The following is a 7,611-nucleotide window of genomic DNA, read 5'->3' as shown; positions in this document are numbered from 1 at the left end:
GCGCTTGTTCAAAATGTGGGGTAAGTTACAAAAGTACCCCCACCAATTTGAGGCGGTTCTTTCGGTTCAGGGGTACCACGGGCATTTCGCGTGTCAGGATTTCACATGAGGTGGGAGTTTTCGTGCGCGTTGTAATTTCGGAATAGCAAGGCGCGGTTGAGATGGAGGGAGTTGTCGGAGCACAACGAGACAAATATATATCTTAAATATTTCGGGCTAACAAGGTGCGGGTTGAAATTTTCAGACAAGCCTAACATGTACTGTACCAAATCAATGCACACTATAAATGTCATTCAAAACTTTGAATTCATGTTATGTTCAATTAAAATATTTCGCTACGTGTATAATGCATGCAACCTACTACTCAAATGAATGTTTTAGTGCATTCCAAACGTATATACTACCGCTTCAATATGAACTAAATTTGAATTCGTTTCTCTATTTGAATAAGATCTACAGTAATGATTGTTGTGAAATCAAAGCATTTGAATTCGTTTCTCTATTTTAATAAGATCTACAATCATCATTATTGTCAAGTTAAACCATCGTTTGTGTATTATCTTCACAACACACCACATGATTAGTCTCGAGTTACATATGAACTATGTGTACTATATGAACTCGAACTAGATTTTTCGAATCCACTTTATTTTGATTTCAAATCACATTACATTTCTAGCTCTAGCCAGATCTTCATAATCTAAATCATGTCTCATATGTATAATGTGTTTATCATATTATGTATGGTGCCCCGCCCCCTACGCCTACAAGTATTTAGATGTGAGTTGCAAACACAACACATTATCACAAATTCAAATAAAATGTGAGAATGTTCGATATATAGTATTGTTTAGATTGTTCGATATTTAGTTGTAAGCTACAAACGCCACATATTATCACAAATTCAAATAAAATGTGAGATTGTTTGATGTATAGTATGGTTTAGATTGTTTGGCATTTAGCTGTGAGTTGCAAACGGCATGCATTATCACATTATGGTATAACATGTGCACAGCACGTGTATCACCGCTATATTCATGCATGCAATGTTTAAAACACTATGATCTCCTATTCAAATATATGAATCCGCTTTCATATCAAATTATGATCTTCGTTAGTATCTTACACCCACACAATCCTCTAACCTTTGTAGCTACCACTAACTTTCTCTTGTGCATGCACACACCCTCCTCGCCCTCCCCCTCCCTCGGCATTCTATCCACCGGGCACATTCATTTTTTTCTTTAGGCCATTCTCCCAGAGTCTCCACAACTCCTTTCCGACACACACCGATCGATAAACCTCTCCAACGATGCCTTCCTACAACATACACACACACCTTCAATCTCCTCCTTTATGTGTCCTTGCCTCGTGTCTCTCATACGGTCAGACACACGTGTAAACTCTCGCCCCTCTTTTCATCGATCTCACAACCGCACACTCCTCCCCCTATCTAGCTAGTAGTTGGGCCTCTCGCACCACCTCCTAGCTCCATTCTCTCTGTCTATCTGTCTCGCTGGGCCTTATTTGCCTCTAACAAATGGACGTACACCGACCGATCTCTCGCTATACATATAGCTAGTTAGGTCCTTATAACTCGTTTTTACCCACACATCAATCGATCTACCTCATTAGTTGTGTCTCTCCCTTCCTCCGACAAACAACAATTGATCTACCGATCTAGTTAGGTTTGCTTACCAAACACATGGTTCCCCTTCATCATCCATGGATGCGTCCCGGCAGATTTATCACGCACAGGCACACACAGAAACACATCCCCACTCTTATTGATAACATTGCAGTTCCACCCTCAGTTTGTCTAGTAGGCCTCTCCCACCATCTTCGAGAAGCAACTCCATCTCCCATCCAGCACTCTACCCGGCCCTCTCCCTCCCTCTCCCTCCCTCTCTCGCCTCTCTCTCTCTGTCCCATCATATTTCCCGTCCTTCAGTTATGTATGGATGTCGACCAATCTCCCTCAAGACATAGCTAGGTCTCTCCTTCTCAACACATATACGAGTCGTTCTACCTCTATAGTTAGGCCTCTGCCTACCCCTCCCCCCTCCCCCCACACACACTGATACATCGAGCGCTCTAGTCATGTCTCCTTGCCACACACAAACTTGACATGTGCCCTCTAACGTTCCGGTAGGCCAGTCGCCCTATATCTTTCTTGCACACACACATAATTTCGATGGCTCTCTTCATCAATCTCGCACCCACCCACTTGATCCTCTCTTCGACTCTATCAATAGCTATGACCCTCCCTCTCTTCTCGTGGATTGCCCGACCCTCTATGTATGATATGGATAGGCCTCCATTTCACACACATTGCATGCAAAATTTTGTTTGAGATGTCATCGACACATATTCCCACAAATAATTCAGGAAATCAACCCCCCACCCCACCCCCGCCCCAAAACAAAAAACACTCACAAACGCGGTTTGTATCTCTCACACACACCCACGTAGGTGGGGGACGTGCACGAAGAGAAGAGGTGCATGCACGGCACACGTACTCCCATCTCTTTCCCAACCACACCCGTGCAGGTACACAGTGGAACTCATTTCTGTACGAAAAAGGCAGCCCACGTGGTAATTTGGCACGTGTACTGGTTGTCCACTTGGTGGAGGGAGGATCATCTACCACGGGTGAACAAACAAATTGCGACTTGACGTGTTATGTTAAAAAAAGAGGCAAACCATGTGGGGCCTACCTTAGAGGCAAGGCTCTATACACTAGAGTACTTTTGATGTGTCCCATCAACTCGCAGAACGAGGAAAAGCTTGCTTAGTACGCCGTCTCCCCCGCCCACGGGCGCGGTCGCTCGCAGGATGAGGTGAAGCTTGCTCCGCCTTATGCCCGCTCCCTCGCCCATCCGCGCGGTGGCTCGCAGGACGAGGAGAAAAAATTACTACTCCCTCCGTTTACTCCTCGTCCCTACTACCTTGGTTATAGAGATTATATCATATTGTTTGGAATATATATGTCCTTTAGTAGATTTCAATATGAACTACTAGTACATACTCCAAACACTGATGTATATAGACGTATTTTAGAGTGTAGATTCACTCATTTTGCTCCGTATGTAGCACTCTCCCTCGCCCCTCGACCCTCGCCCACGTGGTGGACGTGCAGCAATTCATTCGGTCTCATATAGCCAGAACGATATATACTGCACTACCATTATTGATCGACTTCCCGAAGAGGCAAAGAGCCAATCGCAAGGTTAATATTTTGGAGATGCCAAGCGCAAGGTTATAGGAGAACGAGTAGTAGGTGCCGCGTCATTTATAAATAAAGTTTTTTTTCTTCAGTGGCACGTAGGCAATATGATAGGTTCATATGGAGAGAAAAGGAAACCGCTCCACTATATACATAGTCAGGACGGGCCAGCCTACACGGTTGCTTGCTGGGGTTGCTCTCTTCACACTCTCTCGCACAAAACGACTATGGCCACATCTCTAACATCCCGGCGGATCACGTCCGCTTGGGGAAGGGGTGGATGCTTAGTGTAGATGCGGTAGCCGTCGCCGATGGCGAAAACCCACTATCAGCACGTCCCGATCAGGGGTCCCCGCCATTCTCTCTCACAAAGCCGGTGAGGTTGCCTTCGTCCCTTGCTCACTATTGCGACGTGGGCAGTTGCCTCCTCCCGCCGCCCTCCTCAAGGTTGAGCTACGTCCCTCAGGTACAACTCCCTTTACAGCCGGCTTGCACCACTGCTCCAGCTGCCCACATCACTCCCTGTGGATATTTCTCTACTTCTTTGCCCCACACATACGTCTACTGGCTTCTACGTACTGTATTTGTGATGAGTTTATGTCTCATCAACTAGTCCCAGTAATTTTATTCTAATCACGCTTCTTCAATTTCTTTGCCACTGGGATGCTCATCTCGATTTTGGTGAAACTGCACAAAATGAGCCGATGGTCAAAAGGTTGCAAACTCCATTTATTAGGAAGCTTGAACGTTGCCAGCAAATTGAAGCCTGGTCAGGGTTCACGGTTCAAGGGCTAGGGACTGCATGGATCATTTTTTTCTTTAGCTGCCTCTGTTCCAAAATAAGTGTCAACTTTAGTAGTAGTACAACTTTGTACTAAAGTTTGCACAAAGTTGAGACACTTATTTTGAAATGGAGGGAGTACATATTTGCTATGATTTGTCAATCATTGAGATGCAATAGCATGCATGTTAGTCTCCTTTGTATTTGATGAAATATTGCAACGGGCAACCTTGGACGCAAGATACATGTAACAGAAGCTGGAAGCTTCATAGCATTGTACAAATTTATCTCGCTGATAAATTACAGTACATACTATACTAGTACTTCCTCCGTTCCTAAATATAAGTCTTTGTAGAGATTTCACCATGAACCACATGCGGATGTATATAGATGCATTTTAAGTGTAGATTCATTCATTTTGTTCTGTATGTAGTGGAATCTCTACAAAGACGTATCTACTAGTAATAGCTAGCCCCCACTACTAGGAATTCTATATCCTCTCCTTGAGCCACATCATCAAAATTGATGTAGCCGTTAGATGAAGTAAATCAGTCCATAATAGCCGTCTGATCTAGACGTTGAGAGGCTCCGCACTAAGCCACATGCAAGCATGCAGAAATACCGTGGCACATGCATGTGAGTGGGTTTTAAATCACATCAACATGTCTGCATGCAAGCATGCACCGGTAGCATGCATGTAAGTGAGCTAAGGAAAAATAAAAAATAAAACCAAAACACCCCAACCTTTAGTACCGGTTTGTGTTACGAACCGGTACTAAAGGTCTCCCCGCCCACGGCCCTGGATCGTGCTACGTGGTGGCACTTTAGTGGCGGTTCGTGCAGAATCGGTACTAAAGGCAGGGGACCTTTAGTCCCCACCCTTTAGTGTCGGTTACCGAACTGGCACTAAAGGCCCTTACGAACTGGTGATACTGCCCTGTTCTGCACTAGTAAGCCAAGCTAGTCATAAACGCGAAGGCCGATACAATCGTCAAATTCTTCTCCGGGCTCATCCATCGTTTCGGCGTCCCACACAGCATTATCACAGATAAGGGGTCAAACTTCACTGCCGCAGTGTTCCAGGAATTCTGCCACAAAAGGCGGATCCACATCGATTACACATCTATAGCCCATCCCCAATCCAATGGACAGGTCAAACCAACAAACGGACTGATCGTGCAAGCCTTAAAGCCACGACTCATAATGCCCCTAATATGGGCAACTGGGTGGAGGAGCTCCGCTCCATCCTATGGAGCTTACAGACAACATCGAACAAATCAATAGGCTACACACTGTTCTTTATGGTGTACGGAGTAGAGGCGGTTCTGCCCTCTGATATAGAGCACGACTCACCAAGAGTCCACGCATACGAAAAGGAGGTCATGAAAGAAAGCCGCAAGGATGATGTGAGCACCAAGGAGGAAGCACACCTCCTCTCCCTTGAGCGCGCCTGGTAGGAGCTAGGATCCTACCTGGTCTAGGGCGTAGGCTGTACGGGAAGGGGGAGGGTTGACGGAGATGCGATCGCGGCTGCCGGTGGCGGGGCTCCATGGCGCGATGAAGAAGAGGCGGCGCAAGAGGCGGCTAGGGTTAGGTCTCCGGGGTCCCTTCGGGAAGCCAAGCAAATAATGATTGCTTCTTGCTTGATTAGATCGATACATCTCCTCTCCTTATATAGAGAGGTTTACTTGACTCCTAAGCAAACGGCCCTAATAACGATAAGATAATTGGGCTAAGCCCCTAATAACGATAAGATAACTTGGGCCACAGCCCACTAGGCTAAGCCCCTAATATGCCGGTCATAACACTTCTCTCCGCCTACACAAACAGCTCCTCCTCGAGCTGTAAGGCGGGGAAGCGCTTGCTGAACTCCTTGAGGTGATCAACCAGCGTCAAACACCTCTGCGACAGCTAGGGCGGCCAGGCCGCCGAGCCCGGCGGCGACGGCGTCCTCCTCAATGTAGTATGCAGCCTCCAAGTAGAAGAGTCGGGGGCAAACGTGGCCGGGCATGTAGGTCTCGTCGCAGTTGAAGCACAACCCTTGGCGGCGACGCTCGAGTAGCTCGGCCGAGGTGAGCCGGTGGAATGGGTGTGTTGTAGTCACGGCAAGGGGTGCCGCGGAAGCCTGAGCAGGCCGACCCTGTGCGGAAACATCCAGCCAGGGTGGCGGCCCAGCGGCCCGGGACGGTGATGCCTGCTGGATGGCCACCGTGCGGCGCTCGAACGCACGGGCGTAGTACATGGACGTCTGGAGGTCCTGGGGTCCCTGCAACTCGACGTCCACACGGATATGATCTGGCAGACCGCCGACGAAGAGTTCGGCCCGGTGGTGAGCCGTCACGCCGGACGCGTGGCACGCCAGGGCCTGAAAGCGGTCAGTGTAGTCCTGCACCGTAGAGGTGAAGGGAAGGCGGCCCAACTCCGCCAGCCGGCTCCCACGTATCGGTAGTCCAAATCGAAGGAGGCAGAACTCGCAAAAACGCTCCCATGGAGGCATGTCGCCCTGTCCTGCTCAAGGGCATAGTACCACGTTTGTGCGGCGCCGCGGAGGTGATAAGAGGCGAGCCAGGTGCGGTCTGACGCGAGCGTCCGTTGCCCCCGAAAGAACTGCTCGCACTGGTTGAGCCAGTTGAGGGGGTCCTCGACGCCGTCATAGGTGGCGAAGGCAAGCTTGGCGAAGCGTGGCGGTGTCTGAGCATGACCGCCGTGAGTGTACAGCTCGGCGGTACAGAGCAGTGAAGAGGATGGCGTTGGTCCGGTGTACACAGGTGGTCCGCAGGAATGCGGTGGCCCGTCGAAGCCAGCGTGGAAACCCACGGAGCCGGAGGGCCCGTCGTACGGCAAGGAGGGCGTCGGCTGGTCCGCGGCCATGGTGTAGACTGGCGGTGGTGACGTCCCGGCCAACCAGGCCGGAAGCTGGGACGGCGAGGGCGGGAACTGCACTTGCTGAATCGGCACGCACGCCGGCGCGGTTGTAGTCAGCCTGATGCTGGGCGGCGAAGGCGCCGGCAGTGGCAGCTGCTGTTGCCTGGAAACGGCGAATGCGGCGGGCGCGGTGATGGCCACGGCCGGCCATTGTGGCCAGACCGGGGTGGTGGCGGGGGCTGGTTGTAGCTACATCGAGGGCTGCAGCGGCCCGACCAGCGTCGCGGTGGCCCCGGGGTGCGGCGGCTGCCAAGGCTGCCAGGGTGGCGGCGGCGAGGACCTGGGTGGCGTGGGTGACGTGGTGAGGGCCGGCGCCGGCCACTACAGCCATTGGGGCATGGCGGCGGGCGACGGCTGAAGCGGCCAGTGGTGGTGTAGAGGCCCGGCCAACGCCGCGGGTGTCGAATACCATGACAGGGCGGCTGGCCCGGTCGCGGCGGCCGGCGGTTCGTAGTGGCCGGCTAGGTATAGCCGTATCCCCTGGACGGTGGTGACGAGATCATTGAGGACCCCGGTGATCTCTGTTGGGGAGTAGACGGTGGCCAGTGGTGCGGTGGAGGGGCCGTCATCTGGGTGCTGGCGGGGCCGGAGGATGTGACCAGCGGTGCAGACGGGGAGGGCAGCAGCGCGGTGGTGACGGTCAGCAGCGGAAGCGACGGGATGGGCGGCGGCGAAGACA

The sequence above is a fragment of the Triticum aestivum genome, chromosome 5A (genome assembly GCF_018294505.1).
Source record: "Triticum aestivum cultivar Chinese Spring chromosome 5A, IWGSC CS RefSeq v2.1, whole genome shotgun sequence".
Classification (NCBI taxonomy): Eukaryota; Viridiplantae; Streptophyta; class Magnoliopsida; order Poales; family Poaceae; genus Triticum; species Triticum aestivum.
This window is presented reverse-complemented; position numbering follows the sequence as displayed.